Here is a 19,911-nt window from a genome sequence, read left to right on the forward strand (position 1 = left end):
TACAACCATTGCCCATTTCAACATCCATTTGGACGGAAATTTCTATGGATTTCATTACAGGTCTTCCAAAGTCCGGAAACAAGTCAGTCATCATGGTGGTTGTGGACCAACTATCGAAGTATGCTCATTTCTGCGCACTACCCCACCCATTTACACCAACTTTGGTCGCTCAATATTTCATGGATCAGATTTTCAAATTGCATGGCATGCCCACTTCTATTGTGTCTGATCGCGACCCGATCTTCACCAGTAATTTTTGGCAGGAACTCTTCAGGATACAAAGCACTCAACTAAAACTCAGTACTTACTATCATCCGCAAACGGATGGTCAAACTGAAGTCGTCAACAAATGTCTAGAAACCTACCTTAGGTGTTTCACTTCAGAAAAGCAACACCTTTGGGTACAATGGTTACCTCTGGCTGAATGGTGGTATAAAACCAACTATCATGCCACCACAAAAATGACTCCCTATGAAGCAGTATATGGTCAACTTCCGCCTTCCCCTACTTCTTATCTCAAGGGGTCCTCCAAAGTACAAGCAGTGGATCAACTCCTACAACACCGCACAACCATGCTCGCCCATCTTAGAGAGAATCTTCATCAAGCTCAGAACCACATGAAACAACAGGTAGACCAGCATCGCTCAGAGTGCCAATTTCAAGAAGGGGATCAGGTCTTTTTGAGGCTGCAACCATATAAGCAAACATCACTCAAAGACAAGGGTCATCAGAAGCTATCTCCAAAATTCTACGGACCATACCAAGTACTTCAGCGCATTGGAGAAGTGTCTTACAAGTTGGCTTTGCCACCTACTGCAAAAATCCATCTAGTTTTCCATGTATCGTGCCTCAAGAAAGTGATCGGGAACAATTGCCGAGTTCAAACCAGTCTACCTGAATTGGACAGAGAAGGGTCAATCTGGCTTCAACCTGAACAGGTTCTAGACACAAGAAACAAACACCTGCGCGGCCGCGTGATTAAGGAAGTCCTAGTCAAATGGAAAGACACCTCTCCGGAAGATGCAACTTGGGAACCAGCCACTATTCTTCAGCAGTTTCCGCAGCTTCAGCCTTGAGGACAAGGCTAGTCTTAAGGGGGAGGGCATGTTATGGTCCCACCCTAACCCCCTTATTTATGTCATGGGATCACGTCATAGTCAAGAGTCAATAAATCCCATATTAATATTTGTAAGTGGTTAACCCGCAATTAATGAGAGGACCACAGTTAGTTGCAAATGGGCCGTAGTATTAGATAGATGGTATTAATAAACCCACGATATTGGCCCGTGGTATTGCATGTATAAGTCATATATAAAGGATAGAGACTCCCTGCGAGGAGTATCGTGTCTTATTTGGTAATCGAGCTCTGATCTATTGGAGGTTGCCCCCTCGAAGAGGCAAGTGAACATTACTCTCTGAATAAGAAAATCATTGCTATTCTGTGTTCTAGGTATCTTTTCTTTGCATATTCGGTATTGGGTATCATTTTTGCAGGTTAAGAGCATAACAAGGAGTATCTTCTTGACAATCCGGAAGATGGGAACGATGGTGGTAATCTTCCCATGGCGTCCTGTCAATTATCATTGACTAAACAATTCCTTCGTCGGTGTAATGCACTTGCGACCAAGGATCTGAAGGGGTGCCATATTCCTTAGACCTATCTATCCAAATGCTTGATGAGCGTTGATTTGGGTTTTCCTCCCACACCAGAAACATTGATTGCTATAATATTTCTATTGGGCTTGGGGGCAATACCTGCAGATGATCCATGCTAATATCATTTTCTAAGATCTTTTGAATAGAAGATATCATATTGCACGTTCCTACCTTTGCCACTTTCGCTAGATTGATTGGAGGTGGGAGGGCAAAATTCCCCATTAATATAGGGTCTTTTAGTAGGCCTACTATGATATTTTGAAGCGAATGGGGGCTTCCATGGATCATCGGAATGCTTCCCATAACTTGGGAACTATTGGGGAGAAAGGTTTTTTGGTCGACGATTGTAATTCCCCCTTGAAAGGGGAATGTAATATTCCTAAAGTAGGTCGACACAACCGCAGCCATAGCATATATCCAGGGCCTTCCTAGTAGGATGTTGTAATCGAGGTTTCCGTCGATTACTTCAACATCTATTTCTACTGTTTTCCCCCCCAGTTCAACTTGCAAGTTACTTAAAATCCCATATGGGGTATATGTTCATCCATCAAATGCTTTTAATGTCGTCGAAGATTGCGACAAGGTTGGAGATCCTAATGCTTTCCAGCAACTCATCGACATAATACATGTAGATGCCCCCTCATCAATAATTGTTCGATGAACAGTTTTGTTGAGGGCTTTCACTTGAATGAGGAAAGCTAGTTGAGTTGGTAACTGAGGATCATATCCTTTGTGATTAAAGGACACAGGATTAGAATCCTTTGGGTCAATCCCACCTATTGCTGATAATAAAGCCTGCTTTTGGGAGGGGCAATTTTGCAGTACCTCAAGCATCGACATAGCGGATGGCGATTGGGCCAGATCTTCCACTATATTATAATGTTGTGCTTCTCTGGCATGAGGATTAAATGTCGACTTGTGTACAACTCCCTTTGGCGGTTTTATTGTTAGCTCTGGAATGATGGCCGGTGCAACTTCTGTCGAAGTTGTTGTCGAACTACTAGGTTGATCTTTATCCTTGTTGTTCGACAGCTATGGATTCCTGTAATCTTTATTTCTTGTCATTATCAAAGCATCATTTTGTTGCTTCGAAACCGAAAACATCAGCACTTGGGATGGGGAAGCATTGTCACTAGCAACCAGATTTGTTCCTGTATTTGGAAACAGATCAGTTAATACTGCTGAGGTTTTTGAATTCTTGAAGAATTTCTAAGCTCAGCTTTATACGGACACTCTCTTGTCTAATGATCCTCATCACATATTAGGCATGGACTTTTCGGTTTCCTGTCTCCAGAAGGGTTTGCAGAAGATTTTTCAGGTGATGATTCCTCGTTTTTCTTCTTCTTCCCTTTGTTTTTCTTCTTGCCTCCTGGTTGCTTGGTTTCTTTGCCTTTGTCTGTTGAGACGACATTTACTTCCGAGGCGAGAAGTTCTTATTTTTCATTTTGACTAGAAATATTACGGGCCTTTTTAGATGTAGCCTTTGTTGATTTTGTGTCTGTCGTGCCAATCACGCCACCTCCGGCACGAGAGTCATTGTTCGATTTAGGAGGAGGAGGAACGGAAAATTCCGGTCTGGGAGCGTCAGGGATTTTATTGTAGAGCGCGCCAAAATGAGTATAAATCAAGTCTAAATATTGCGCACAAGCAATAACTTGCTCTTCAGTGACGACTCCTCCCTTTGCCACATCTTCTGTAATGGAAAGTAATAATGACTTAATAAACCATTCAGCTAAAAGCTGATCAGGAACGTATGTTTTTACCATTCTACGATGACATCGCCACTCATGAATATGATCAGATATGTGAGTGGCCATCGTTTGTTTGAAATTGGTAAGAAGTTCTATTCCCGTTTCGTACCTTATGGGTAACTGAAAATGGGTTAAAAAGGTTGTGTCTAGGGTACTGAAGTTATCAAACGAAGCTCTAGGTAATTCGATATACCACTTTGCTGCCGGACCAGTTAACGTTCTCTGAAAAAGGCGAAGCCTAATCGAATCATCGTTTAGGGTGTTTGATGAGCACCATAGATGAAAGGTCATCACATGATTCGACGGGTCTTCACTCGGATTTCCATTAAATTTAGGAATATCTGACGGAAGTTTATGCAGAATCGCTGGCCACCAAGGGGGGTAAGCAATTGGATTGTTCGTTAACAGATGTTTGAATAACACCTTCCGAATCAACTGTAGATGGAGCTGGTTCAGAAATACAAGTGTTTTCCTTCACTCTAGGATAAGCTCTACTGTCCTTTGGTGGCTGCTGAACTTCTTCTATAAAGGTAGGGAAACCAAAAATGTTTGGAGTAACCGGAGGCTCCGATGGTGTCGAAACACTTGTTCCAACTTTACTAGGGGATTTCGAACCGCTTAAATGAGTTCGCTTCATCCGTAACAGTTTTGACTCTCGAGACAAAGACGGTTGACTCGTAAGCCTCCGTGAACGATAGGGTTTCAATTAACTTTCTTCCACGATTGCGGATTACTCGATCAACTAAAAATAAAGGGGAAATATGTTTCCAAATTAAATGAATTTTAGACGCTTTGACACAACTTGTTTTTTCAATTTTTAAGAGTCGAGAAAAAATAAAAGATGACTCTAGTCACCTTCGATTTTTAATGAGCCTAAAGTGACAAGTGCTCAGATGGACCTATTCCTTTAAGGAGTCTGAAAAGGAACGAAAGAGACTACTATGGAAGTCTAGACAGAGGGATTACCAAACCAATTGCAAAACTGCAGAATACTTTTTACGGTAGGGCAGTCAATCTTCCCGAATGCTGTGTTCAATGCATTGTGATCGATAGGGCGGCAGACACGACTTCCTATGGATAAAGGATATAACCTATTGTGGTATCCCAATATATACTCGATGGTACGTGGGAGCACAAGTCTGTACTGGCACTTGTCGTCTCAAATTGGAGGAATCACCCAACCAGCAATGAAAACAATAGTTACCAGGCTTTACGACGCCGAAATACGTCTCTAGCCTAGACTTCTAAATGTTGTGTGTTAGGTTCCAAAGCATTTTTAGATTCATTAAATTTATTTTACAGTTGATCTTGCTTAAAAAATTTTCCTTTCAGGTTCACCACGTGATGTAGATATACAATTCCTAAAATGCAATCTAAGATGATAAACAATCGTTTAATCTTCTTTTTGCAATGAAAATCCTAGCTACTAAAGAAAGAGAGATCATATTCTTTCAACATAGAGCAGAGAGCACACACTATATGCACTGTCCTAAATCAAACCAACAAAAAGTCTAAATGCAAATGCACATGCATGTATTTGTTTTTCAGCCTTCTTAATGTGTGAATGATAAAAAGAAAGTTAAGCGCAAATCTGAATTATTTTTCAAAGCGACATTACTGACAAGCTTCTTTTCAAGACAAAATGAAGATAATGACGACACTTTGCAATTTGGAATTGAAAACTTGCTTTCGACACTTGAAAAACTACTAATTCAAATCAAATACAAGAGTAACAGTGTAATCGACTATCAAGAACAATCGGATTCTCTTCTATGACTGAAAACGACACTTGCAACACTTCCAAATCAAGAAACGACAGTTCAATTACGTTACTTCTTTGTAAAAGAGAACTGAAAATGGGTCACAATACATAAAAAAATTTACAGTTCTTTCCATAATGGAGGCAGAATAATGGCAAGGAAGGGGGTTTCCACAGAGGTATACTGACTATAGACAACAAAACTCCTAAATAGAGTTGAAAAGAGTGAAGAAAAACCAAAGTCTTGAGGCAAAATTAGCCTTCTCTGATCAGCGCACCTGTTACATAGGGATTCCAGTATGCATCCCACCTACAGCACACGGGAAGTGCGATGCATACTGATATCCTTGAAGAGAGGGTGCGATGGTACAGTGCGAGACTTTTGATCCAGTTCTTGATCACAGTTTGCAGCACAGTTCAGGGATTTAGGCCGAGCAAGTGATAATCAGTAAATAAATCATAGGGGTAGATCTAAGGAGGTTACTAGAGCCACCACAAGGGAAATTAGAGAGTTTGTAAATCGATTTTTCAGTTCATAAACAAAACCCGGAGATAGACTGAAGCAGCATTGATCTACTTTGCACTTGCATAGCAAATGCAGTTCGAAGGCTAGCTGGCTTGACTTCAGGCTCCGTCTGTAAGTTTATAAAGCAAACAAATATATACAAACAAAAACCTATTCACTCCCCAGTGGAATCGCCATTTTGTTATCGGGAAATCTAGTGTCCATGTAGAGCTGCTAGTCCCACGAAGACTGGTAGCTATCTTCGAAACAAACAAACTAAAACTACTTTCGTTTTCCTTTAAGAGAAGTAGATAAGAGGGGAACAAAGGAGACCAACCTCTGTCTTGCGCTTGGTTTCTTACTTGAATCCTCTCCCTTCTAATAGATCTTTGCCACTCGCTTCCTTGTCTACCCAGCTTCAAAGAGTACTTGTGGAATCAAAGTAGCATAACACTATCCAAGAACAGAGATCTACTATCATAAACAATATAGGACCAGATATATATTGACCACACAAATGCATATATCATCAATCATACAAGAATGTGGAGGAAAACTTGAATAGGTTTATTAATATCAAGAATAGAAAAGAGTATTACAAACAATTGTTCTGACCCAGCATCATCCTCTCAGCAAGAAAGCCCTTCTTCACCTCATGAAAAGCTTAGATCACCCAACACTATGACGTTACACCAAGAAACTAGCAGCACTTCCTTACAAGATACAAAATTCCAGCCTCCGGATCTCTGGGATGAGGGATCCATATATAGATGATTGCAGGGAGGTGAGTCAGATTCTGAGATTTGATTAGTGTCCTCTCTTTGATAGTTCTTGATTCCACTTGGAGATTGATGATCTCTTACTCATCCCTGGGCGAATGCAGAGAGGCAAGTGTCACAGGAGAAGTTTCTGGAAGATTCTATGATCCTCCACCTCGCAAATTGACTCTGCCATTTGTCCACTCTCGCCCATTGCACCCCATAGAAGGGTTTTTCAGTATGCATCGCCCCTCCCATGTGAATTTAGGTGGGATGCAGCACACTTTGACCATGGAGCAGGTGAGATGGTCCAGTTTTGACCAGTTCCGAGTAGTTTTTCATGGAGAACTTCTGGGAGATGATGTAATTAGCTGACCTTGTTCTTTTAGGGGATGGAACAACACTTTTAGGGACTTAGGAGTCCTTGGTTTATGGACATGTTTGCTTGGGGTTGCAGTGCCCAAAAATGTCTATAACACAAAGGCAAGCTGAGGACAAGATGGCTGGGAGCCTACACTATGGAGAAATGCAATGACAATGGTTCAGTTCTGATCAAAACCATTGATGATGAAGCCATCCCCATGCTTGTCAATGGACATCGGTTGAAGGTCTACAAGAAACCCCTCTCCAAGCGAGATTTCATCAAGATTTGAATAAAACAGTGATGGTAGTGGAGCATGTCTTAGCTTCCACTTCACCCACTCATTGAAGAAAAGAATAAAAAATAAGGACTCAAGTGAAAACCTCCATGAAGCACTTGAATCCCATCATTAGGTTGAAAGCCTCTTCTGAGGCGGTCTAGTGATGTCAAAAAAAAAAAAAAAGAGGAAAAAAGAATAAGATCCCTGGGTGTAAACCTCCCTTGGAGGTGCCCAGGGTAGGAAATGAGAGTGAAAACCTCTCTGAGGTTCCCTAGTTGTTTTCAAAAAAAAAAAGAGAGAGAGAGAGAAAAGAGAAAAAGGAGAAGGAAAATGATTTTTTTTTTTTTTGCATTGCAGGTTTGGAGGAGGACTACGGGGAGCATAATAAGGTGCCAGGGGGACCTTGACATTCATACCAGCACACATCTCATCTTCTCCACACCTTCCTCCATCATTTTTAGCATTTCTTTCACCCCACTATACCTTGTTTTCAAAAACTGTGTTTTCTACAGGAAGCTCCTATAGGAATTACAGAGAGCCAGAAGTAGCTATAAAAGGTAGTTTGAGGGACAAAGAAGCTTCATGAAGAACCTATAATCCCTCCTACAATCTTCAAACTTCCTTGCCATCATTTCTAAACCTGCATCACACCCCAAGCATCATTTTTCTTCTTGTCCAAGAAAAACACAGAAAAACAGTGTTTCAGTTTTAAAAAAAAAAGAAGGAAAAACAAAAACAAAAAATGAGAGGATAAAGCACCATCAACCTCACCTGAAGCCTACCTACTACCTATCCATCTTTATCTACACCTATGGCATCATCCTCGAGCTCCAAGCACAGGAAGAAGCTGAAGTTTCAAGGGGAGAAGCAGCTACAGGAGCTCTTGTAGGAATTCCTGTAGCAGCTGATCCCATCGAAATCCAGCACCAACAGAAAGAGAGTGCAAACATGAAGGTTGAGAAGGCACCTAAAGCTTAGATCCAACCAGAGAAGAACCTACACAAGCACACAACCATACATCAGCAAGCAGAGACAACATGCAAAAAGGGAAATAAAGGCATGCAGTAGAGAAGGCCACAACACCTCACAACAAATACACTCCGATCACAGTTAAGTAACTAAGTCACTCCGTTGTTTGCATTTGTGTAATTAGAAGTCATGCAAAAGCAACGAGATGGTTGAGGTTGAATGAGGGAAAGGTGGCTAGTTAACTTTGTCACCTTCATCTAATTGACTCCACTCATGCAAGATGTCACCCACACGTGCGCACAGTCAACTCCAACACAAGATGCCATGGACAGGTAGTGGAGGAAGTGTGAACTCCGATGCAATAATGAGGGATGATTACGAGGAGGGGCCATGATGACCAAGTGGGTGGGGACCAATGGTCTGAATATGGCCAGCGTATACCTTGCTAGCTCAGCACTCATCACCAGAAATATCCATAAAGGGTAATAAGTACTCCTCCTTGAGCATTCTCACCACCTTTTCCTTCATTCTCTCCTTGTAACTCAGCTACAACAGTCTCCTTGTGCCCCCACAGCCTCGTAACCACCATCCTCCATCGATCTCTCCCATATTCTTGCTCTCGGCATTTTCTACAGGAGCACCTATAGGTTTTCTTCAGAAGAACCTACAGGAAATCTACAGGAGGGACAACAAGCTTCTACAGGAAGGGCAATGAGTCGTTTTTATGGGAAAAAACACAATTTCTAGCACGATTTTTGGTCTGAAGAGGTAGGGTTCATGCATTCCCCCTGTTGAATATCAATATATGAAAGAAGTGGTTTCAATTTGAGGAGGAAATAAATCTTTTGGAGAGGAGAAAATACATAAAAAAAAAAAAATTGCGTATTTAAAAAAAAACATAGTCTCCTTCGTTTCTCTGTTTTTCTCAAAATTCTTTTCTCCACCTCCATATTTGGTTTTCCAAAAGAGTATAGACAATATGACTAGAGGGTTTATGAGAAAGGAGCCCACTAACTCCACTAGGCTCCATGCACATCCTCAAGTGGTGGACATCTTCACAAGTGCAAACTGGATGAATTTATTTGGGAAATTTCAAGGGGTTGATGAGGAAATTGCCCAAGAATTTTCTCTCTCTCTGGTCCCTCACACAAGAACTCATGCCACTGTCACCATTAGAGGTCTTTCCATGGAGATAACCCTTGAATTTATCAGTAGGGTCACTACCCTTCCTCTTGGGCTGCCTTGGAGTAAAGATGAGAAACCAATTGGCCAAGCTACCAAGAAGAACTTTTTCCAAAATAATGAAACCCCTGTTGAAGATAAAAATGGCATTAGAAGGGCTAGCATACCATATCCCTGGGATGAGGTTAGCTATCAAATAATCAAATACATTTCCTGTGAGGGGAGGTACAACATCGTTTATGGTTATCACTTTAGAATCCTCCAAGAATTAAGGTATGGCATGGACACTCCAGCACCTCAGAAGCTCAGTATCCCTTACTTCCTCCTGTAGTCCCTCATTGACTCCAGCACCAAGGTACAAGTAGGAAATTCAGAGCAGCTAGCTCACCATGGCTTAATCAAAATCTTAGTAGAGAAAGCCCTCCATACCTTTCCACTCCCTATAGCATGGGAAGTTTTTCGAAACATGACAACTGAGGATGACATAAAGGCCTTAACCTATGATGTCATCCCTACTGGCAGTGAGGAGGAAGAACAGCAAGGGGGAGAAGGTGGAGTCAGGGGTGACATAGCAGAACAAGAAAGGAAGGAGGAAGGAACTAAAATAGAGGAGGAGAGAGCTGAAGAAACATAGTAGGAAGAGATAGAAAAAGAGGCAGAAGAAGGAGAAAAAGAGGCAGAGAAGGAAGAACAAGGAGAAGAGTCCCTTGAGACTTTGGAAAGAGAGGCAGAAGCTGCCCTCACTACCCTCAGTACACCAATCAAGCCAAAGAAAAAGAGGAAAATACAGACCTCCATGTATTTTAGGGCTAGGAAGAGCGCAAGAATTAAAACAGACAAACCTCAGACCTCTTCAAAAGTGCCAATTACCATTGAAGATTCACCCTCTGCCAAGGGGAAAGAATATCCTTCCAAGACACCTATAACATATGAAAGGGTGACTCCTCGATCTTCCACATGGAAGGAAAAGGAAATACTACAGGACCCAAAAACAGTCCTTTAGGAGGCTCAGATAGTTCTACAGGAGACACTGTCAAAACTACAAGAGACCCAAAAACTTGAGAAAATGATAGAAGGATAGCCACAGGTGAAGGAGGAAGCACAAGAGATACAAGAACCTAATCCCTAGTCTAGTCTTGCCTCCTATTACAATCTACTTGGGGGGGAAGGATAATCCCACAGAAATTTGCAATTCCACTATTTTTTGGATTGGATAAAGAAAGAGTGAGAACACATAGGTGGATGCAGATAGCTAAATCCAAAGGAGTTGAGGATGTTGGCCATATGGAAAAAAAACTCAGGGAAATGGGCAGAGAGTTGAGTGCTCTTAGAGACAGGGAAGCAATTACAAGAAGCCACCTTGAAACTGAAAATGAATTTCTAAGGAGGCAATTGCAAGAGAAAGCGACCCAGCTGGAATGCATGGCCAACTTATCCATGGAGGCATTGCAATACAGAACACCAGCCAAATCCTATGGCCTCTATCTAAAGGACCAATGGTTACAATTCCAAATAAAGACTTTGGCACAAAGAGGCACAATGCCTTTCCAAGACTACAGGTAGTTCATGGATTTGTGTGACCAAAGCACCTCAGAGGATAAAGCAAAGATGGAAAAATTCTACTTACACAACATGGCCCTCACAGACATGAATGTGGGATCCCAATGCCAAGCTAGGGGACCTGCAATTAATGGCCATGACCTCATGGATGAACCATGAAGAATTTAGGGTAGCAGAAATAAAAAGATTGATGATAAAGGAGAAGAATGAGTCATTAATGATAAGAGCTGAGCCATCAGATCCTATGGCACTCATCGGCACACACAACTTGCTTGTCAATGACCCTTAGATTTCCCCTAGATATCTCACTAAGCAAGCACAAGCCATTGCACACTTTGAAGATATGTAAAGGATACTTGGGGATAACTGTGTGCATGCATGCATGAGGAGATGGAACACCTCACCACACAGTTTGCAGATCAGGGAATATCATTCCCCCATGAGGCTGAAGGAGGCATTGAAAAGAGTGCCAATGTACAAGTGTTCCATGCAGAGGTTGAAGGTCAAGTGGATTGGCCTCAAACTGAGTCCCCCACTACTGTTAGGAATGCTGGAAGGCAGAAGAGAAGAAGAAGAGGAGGAGTAATAGAAGGACATAGACAGGAAGGCAGGATTCTATGGCAAAAAAGAGTAGACCACATTAGAAGCCTGGGATGCTAGGGAGGCCACCAAGGCCATAAAAGATGAGGAGATTGACTAGGTTGCTCAGAGGATGAGCAACACCTTCAGTAGGGGGGTGATGATGAGCCTCATAAATGGGTAATTATATGGGCTCATTTTACCTCCTAACCTAGTCAAAGCAACCACTCTCTTAGCTTATTGTATGATTTTTTGATTATATTTATGCTTGTAGAGTGAGTTGAGTTAGTTATTGTGCCATGTGGTCTAACATGTATTTAATGCAGGTTATTGATGGATTTCGAGGTCAAAGTCAAGAATCCAGTGGAAAAATGGCAACAATAAATCGAAATGGACAAAGGAGAGGACTTATAAGAGGGAATCCCCCTCATTTATTACTCCTCACTTCAAATTCCCCTTCATTCAGCTCGGAGTACAAGTAGCCGGACCATGCACTAGAAGGCAGTCGAGCAATTGGAGGATGATTGATGATTATCTCAAGTTTTGGGAGCCAAACCTCCCTGATTTTAAGGAAGTTTTTGGTAGCTTCATTTGTATAAGTAGACTCACTAGGGTCGGATTTTTTTCTTATGTAAACTCTGCTCAAATTTCGAGCTTATCATTTTTGTGACAATTTCATGTAATCTTGCTATTGTTTTGAAAATAAAGATGGAATCATTTTTGAGCTAGCACTAAGTTACCTCAGAGGGCTGAAGCTCTTGGGTTAGGGCCCAATCCAAGTAGCCAAGCTCCTCTTGACTTGTATTTGTATGCCTTGTTTCAGTTTGTAGATTAGTTTGCTGTTAGATGTATTTCTCTTATGGTTAAGAATAGGTTGCTTTTGACGATTTAGTAGTTTTCTTCCATTTGTGCTTTTTGTAGCAGGTTAAGCAGTGATAAAGAGAATATTCAAAAGGCTAGCAATAGTGCCTTGGCCTGTCTTCCTCCCTCCGGGACCATGATTTGAGGCAAAGACTCTCTTGCTTCCCCAAAAACATAGATTTTCCTCCTTCATAGGACTTCTAGTGTTTGTAGCCTTTTAATAGTCCATCTTTGCTTTGCTTTAGATCTTCTTCATCATGCTCACTTCCTGACTTGCAATAGTCTTCTTTCATGCTTTCCTTTCCTACAACATTTCTCATCATTTCCTTTCATAGATCATAGTTGAGACCATTTTTATGCAAAACTCTGTTTTTCCTAAATGCATTCATTTCACTTGTTTCTTGATTTCCTTGGTTGACTGCCAGTTTCTATGTAGCAAATCTCTTCCAGCAGTAGGCCAGCTTATCAACAATCACACCCTCCATCTGATCCATGCCCTCCCAATTTTCCATAGAACTTCTTCCTCTCTCCTTGAGCAAACCCAATCATCTTTCTATCTCCTGGTGATTCATGGTAGACCTTAGGCACCCTAACACCTCATTCGTACCTTCATTACCTTTTTCACCCACTCTCACACCCTCAAGACAGTGAAAAATGCTCTTGGCCTCGTCTTGTAGGCCTCCTGTAGTTTCCCTATTTTCCTCTTGTAGATTTCCTGTGTCCTGTAGATTTTCCTGTAGGCTTTCTTTTGAAGGCTAAGTGTGAGAAAAGCCTCCAAAAGGCCAGCTGAGACCTCATAGGACCCATCCACACCATCCTACATCCTCTCAAGTCCCAAAACCACCCTTCAACGCCACCTATTTGCTACCACACTCACACACAATAAATTACATGCATGTCAAATTCACATAAAAATACATAAAAATCCAAAAATATGTTTTTTGCTTATTTACTTCCAGAAATAGCATAGTTAGATGTTGTTTACTTCCTTGAGTAGGTAATGGCATTCCTTTCATGGTTTTCATAGTGCTTTCTACAAAAGTAGAATTAGTTGGTTAATTAGGGTTTACTAGGTTTGCTTTACATTTCAGTCTTTCTTCTTTCTGCAGTTAGAATGGTGTCTATAGAGCAATCTTTCTTTCCTTTCATCACATACAGAGCTTCTTCTGGAATCCATAGAATTTGGCTTGAGCTCCTAGTGATCTTGCGCCAGCTGACCAAGTGACAACCTGCAGTGAGAACTAATACTTGTGCATACAACACCGACGCTTCCAAATTTGTTACGAACTACCGGGTTGATAAGAGTAAAGTAGGCAGCCCAGGAGTTGCAGCATTATTGCTGCAATACTGGTGCTCACCAATAATCATCATAAGTAACGTTGCTACTAGGATAAAGAAGGTTGAAGTCAACTTTAGCTTCATGGTCATCATTTTATATGGGAGGTTCATTAAGGAATGAATATTCATGCATATCATGAAAGCATTCTTGGGGACTAAGATTATACCTCTCCTCATTAAAATCATCATAATTTACATTGTCATTGGGATGAAGAGGGTTAAAATTGGCTTTAAGTTCATGATTATCATTTATTATGTGAGGTTTATGATCTTCTTGCAAAAGTAGGTCATCAAATGAATAAACGTGACATAGGGTTTCTTGTTCAGTCAAACACAGAGCAGGAAAAATCTATTCACATGGATCTGGAGGGACAAGTTGAAAACTTATATACGGCCATCCATTGGAAGTAGGTTGGTTTTCCTTCTCTAACCTACACTGTCTCTTTACCTCAAGGAAAATTTGGCAATTTGAAGGATCATGGAGGCTTTCATAGAAATCACATCAGAATTCAAAATGTGGAAAGTCAAGAAAATTATTGATGAATTTATCAAAGAGAGCATACCTAGAAATATTACATTTCTAGTCTTCTACTTCTCTAATGAGCATAAGGTGAAGTAAGAAGGAGGAAGTATGGATGTCATAAACTCCTATTGATAAAAAAATCAAGGAATTTGTTAACATGGTCATGGGAAGACTCAGAAGGAGGGAAACCAAAGATAAGGCAAAGATGTCACGACAAGGATTTGATGAAGACATGGAAAGTGTTGTGCATGATTTATAAGATGAAAAAATAAGGAGAGTGAAACTAATTCACTCCCCAATATGGTCGCCATAAATATGTTGATGTTTTTAGGGTTAGGTATCACTCCAACACCACATCAATATCTTGAACTTCTTGGCAGTTGACGAGAAGTAAACAAGAATTCCAAATAGGGTTTATATCTATGCGAGTCAGAGTTGAATTCACACCAATAATGGTGCAAATAAACCCTATCGCTTGTCAAGGAATCACAAATAGTTAGGAAGAGTCACACAACTAGTAAACCTGACAGATAAAAGAAAAAGAAAACGAAGATCTAACAACCCTAACCCTATGTTAAGAAAAAAAATGACTACAATACTTTTATATGCAAGAAATATTAAATGGACCACGCATCCTCCTACTTGAAAATAAAATAATGAAACACATTGAAAGATTCATTAAATAAGTGGAGGCATACTGTGCATATAAATCATTTCTTGTTTTATTTAATTGATGTTTGATACACTCTTATCTTGACATTGAAATATTAATCATTTGCATAATCCACGTCATTAATTTATAATGAATAAAACTTCATTAAACAATAATTAAAAAATGTGAATAAAATCATCATTAATTGGTTATTTATTATATAATTTTGGTTCAACAAACAAACCTTACAAGGGTTTGAAATTGTGACCTCAAAGTTGCATGATAAGTGACTTTACCATTAGACCACATGTATGCCTTGTGTAATTGACCCTTTTATTATATAGTTGAATTGTTACATATGTATTTATTTTAGAAAATAAAAAATATTAACAAGTCAATAAAATGTGTGATTAAGTTACAAATTAATGATATTTTTTATCTAAAGCAATAAAACAACAATTAAGTATCAAGACTCATTATAGCTAATTAAAAAATTATTAACTAAAACATAAACAAGTATGTACAAAAGTAAAATAAAGTTAAAATAAAGACAACTAACTAAAAGAAAATATAAGATAAGGTTAAAGTAATAGTTAGCACATTATTTACGAGAGTTAGGGTTTTTATATAAAAATAATTAAAACATAGTAAAAGCATAGAATTTACATAACATTAAAAATAAAACAAATATATTAGAGACTTACAACAATAAAACAAAAAATTAATAGATTTGTACCAAGAAACATAAAAATAAAATATGGGAGATAAAAGTAAAATTTTAGCATTATTTCAAAACATAAACCCAAATGCCATAAACCGTTGAAGGGAGATTTGAGCAGCAAGGAAAATCATTTTTTATTGCATTTTATCATCTTAGTGCAACTCGGCATAGTGGGATATGCCATAAAATGGGAAGATGATGCACAGTTGTTTTAAACTAATCAACAATGAACAACAAGATTGTATCCTACACAACAATCATGAGGTCAATACCAACTTTAATGGAAAAACAGTGAAAGAAATGCAATGAAGGATCTTAACCTTGGCCCTATTGTAAACCAATGGAGCTATACAATCACCTTCCAAGAGACACTCAAAAGAGGAAACCTGCAAATCGGAAATGACATCACACAAGTAGAGGTTAGTTGCATGAAGAAGGAACAATGAATAAAAGAAAAAAAACCTTACTATTGGTCATGCCCTCACTCACAAAATGGGCAAAATTTAGGTACGCAAAAGAGGGAATCCCTTTCTTCAAATTATCTCGTCACTTTTATAGATATCTTGAGATCAATGAATGGCTTCAATTCTCCTTGAGAAATTTGATTAATGGATGGATGACCTTCAATAGTTAAACCAATTTAACTTCTTGGGCAATTGTCTCACTACTAGGTAGATACATTGGGCTCTTCACACATTATAAACACTTTATGTTTGCATCTACATGTGCTTATTGCAAAATAAAATACCTATTACTTAATTTAAATACATTTTCCAACTACGAGACGTGGATTTATCCATTTCTGACCTTCTTCATGAACTTGACAATGTTGTTGACTGGAGCTCTTCACTTTTTAACATACTTGGCTTCCTTCATCATATTTCTCCATAGCTACATATCTAATATGATACATGATATTTTTTTTTATCTCTTGGGTCCATTTAATGGCTCAAATCAGAATTGTTGATTTGTGTTGTTAAATTTCTCTTACTTTTACTTTTTACAGACGTAAAAGGCATTCCCATGTTGCAAAAATAATGAAATAAGTTATATATTTTTCTTGGGGCCAAGATGGTGTGAGTTCACTACTTTAACATTAATGAACCCATTAAAGTAAATTAATATTTATTTTCACACACACACACACAGATATATAGTATGTATGATGTAGTATTTGTTGCATGCACAGCCAAGTTAACCTTTCATGCCAGAGAGTTTTGGCGTTTCCACATAAATGAATGACAATAAAGAGGAGTTCCCAAATCCAATTGTGCCAAAAATTACCAAAAACGACTCACTTGATACCTCAAGGTTGATACTATGAAGAGTGTTTTAGCATGCTTGTGCTGCCATTGATGTCACCTGTTGTAATTCATGAAGTCATGAGTTGCTATGTATTACTTTCAGTCCTATCTATGCATTATGAAGGGTGTCATGATGTGTAAAGTGCTCTAATAGTCTCAAGAAGTTTTTAAAAGAGTTATCATGATGTATCAAGCTCTCATATGAAGTTGAGATACAAGTTTGCTAGAGGCCTTGTAACTATGAGTTTGTTGCCATGTACTGTGTTGTACCTCTGTAGATAATTCTAGGTTAAGGAATTATGCCAAACCATCTAAATTGTTTTTTTTTGTTTGGAATTTTTCGATGACTAGTGCTCTAAACTATTAAATGGGTGCACACTCTTAATTGCCTATCATATATTAGAAGGGTTGATTCTTTACCTTTAATAGAATTTGGCTTTGAAAGATGTGTAAGGTCGAACTTAAGAAGGTATATGATCTATTAAATGTTCAAAAAGAGACTTTAACTAATCATACATAGGTGATGTGTGTAAAATCCTTTTACAGCTAAAAAAAATACATTTAAAGCTCAATAGGAAGTGACAATTTAAAGATGTAGAGGAATTAATTAAAACATAAAGTTCTAATTAACTAGTCTCTTTAATTGATTATAACTCCATAGGGGTTTTCAGATAAACTAATACTCAGTGTTATCTTACCCAGATTTCCCATTTATTTTTAACATATGTAGATTTAACAAAATGAAAATATAAATAACATAGAAGTACTCACAGGAACACAAATTGTTTCAAAATGAATCCAGAATCCTTCTATTAATCTTAGAAAATAACTTAAGAGGATTAAAAATATACTTAATGAGTTTATCACAAGGGTTCAAACCTTTATACTTCGATCTACAAAGTATTTATATAACTTTCTTGAAAATATCTTGATTTAAAGATCAAGATTTATTTAAAAATATCTTAAAATTGATTTACAAAATAAAACTAAAAAATAGGAAATATTAAACTACTTGGACATATTTGCACAGAATGTTAGGCCTCTAGTGATTACTAAGTTGAAAAAACTATTCTTCTATTGCTCTTGATAATAATCTACCATTTTTCTGCTAAAAATCTGCATCTTGTTGTTGAAAACTTTTTGTCTACTATTGGAAACCTGTTTTCTACTATTTGAGACCTTTTGTCTGTTCAGTTAATGAGCTGGCATATCTTTTCCCATCTTTATTCTTTAGGAATGGAATATTTAATTAATTTTTTGTATTTTTCATCCACTTTTGTGTATTTCTTGAAGGTGGGTTTGACTATGAACAAATGTTTGATTTCATGCTTTATTAATAAATCAAGACTCAAACCTTCAATAAAGGCATTTCCTGTAATAGTTCCCTTAATCTTAGAAAATTTGGATTTTTCTATAGCTATAGCATGCAACATACGTTGGTATTCTTCAAGGGGAACCAAATTGTCTCCCATTCCTCTTAATCCTCGAAGTCCTTCTTGATAAGCACATTAAACCATTTATGGAACTTATGAATGCTAGCTTCTAGACTGTGACATTTATTTTCTAATTGCAACATTAAATTCCTTTTAGTGAGTATCCTTCTTAATTCCAAAATGGTTTCTGTAGAGTCTCCAAAACGTATTCAAAATATCATCCACTTTCACCTTGATCACCACCATTTCACTCACATGTCACAACTCCATGACCATATAACCTTTCATTAACCTCCATTTTCATAATTATATGGGATACCTTTGTGTTTTCCAAAAGTTAATGATTTCTAGTATTATAAGTGAATTAAATGGTAAAAGTTTAGAAAAATGATATGTACTTGCTAATACTTAAAAGTGGCTTGAGTTCATGACATGTGTAGTTCATTTGGAAGCTTCCAAGGCACCATTATGTGGCCTCCAATACTCAAATTCGAATTATCTTCAAGATATGGAAGAAGATATGGATAAACGTCAAAGAGGATATGTGTCTCATCATTACCTATTTGAGTTGCAACTCTATGAGATTTTCTAGGGATCTAGGGAGAGAATAATGGACCTCCATTAATGAGGTAGCTTCTTATGTTCTTGTATAAATAGGAGAGCCTTCTCCTTTGAAAGGCATGTGTAAAGTTAGAGAAATGCTCATGTTTTGAATATAGAATTTGGATTTGGCACCATGCTCATGAGTGATGTTCACCTTGATTTGCTTGCATTTGGAGCCTCTCAACTTTCCATCTCTCATGCTTTTAGATTGGCCACCTACAATGTGTGAGATTTATTGTTTTACATAGATTAAGATTTATTACTTTCATAGATTAAGATTTATTTATTTCATATCTTTTCCTATGTGAGAGGTTAAGTGTGATTGTCTTTATTTGCTTTCTACCTAGAAGTAAAGAGCATCTGTTTTTATTTGCTTTCATATCTTTTCCTGTGTGAGAGGTTAAGAGTGATTATCTTTATTTGCTTTCTACCTAGAAGTTAGGAGCACTTGTTTTTATTTGCTTTCATATCTTTTCCTGTGTGAGAGGTTAAGAGTGATTGTTTTTATTTGCTTTCTACTTAGAAGTTAAGAGCATTTGTTTTTATTTTCTTTCATATATTTTCCTGTGTGAGAGGTTAAGAATGATTTTATTTTCTTTCATTTCTAAAAGAGTGGTGTGCTTTTCAGTTCTTGCAAGATTGAAAGATTAAGATTTCAATTCCACGCGGTGTACTATAATTTCTTTTGAATTGAGGGCTGAATTAGAATAGGTGAATTTGGTTTTTCATTATTTGGTTTCATAGTTAGATTGATCTAAATTGAAAGTTAATTTATAGCATATATAGTGCACACATGCTTCACAAGTTTTACAGAACTCCTAGGTTGACAATTAAATGATAGGTAATTAATTTGCCTCAACATTTTGGCACCATTGCCGAGGAAGTGTGCATAGGAACTAGCTTTCAGTCTAGAGTTCATTTATTTATTTATTTTCCAGTTTTTTCTAGATGCATGATTAAAGCATGTAGATGCATGAATCATTTAGTTGCATATCATATATATATATATATATATATATATATATATATATATATATATATATATATATATATATATATATATATATATATATATATATATATATATAGCGTTTTATGGACAAAGGATCTAGAATG

This window comes from Pinus tabuliformis, chromosome 6, assembly GCF_031772625.1.
Source record: "Pinus tabuliformis cultivar Carrire ecotype Pingquan chromosome 6, CPIR1, whole genome shotgun sequence".
NCBI classification, from domain to species: Eukaryota; Viridiplantae; Streptophyta; class Pinopsida; order Pinales; family Pinaceae; genus Pinus; species Pinus tabuliformis.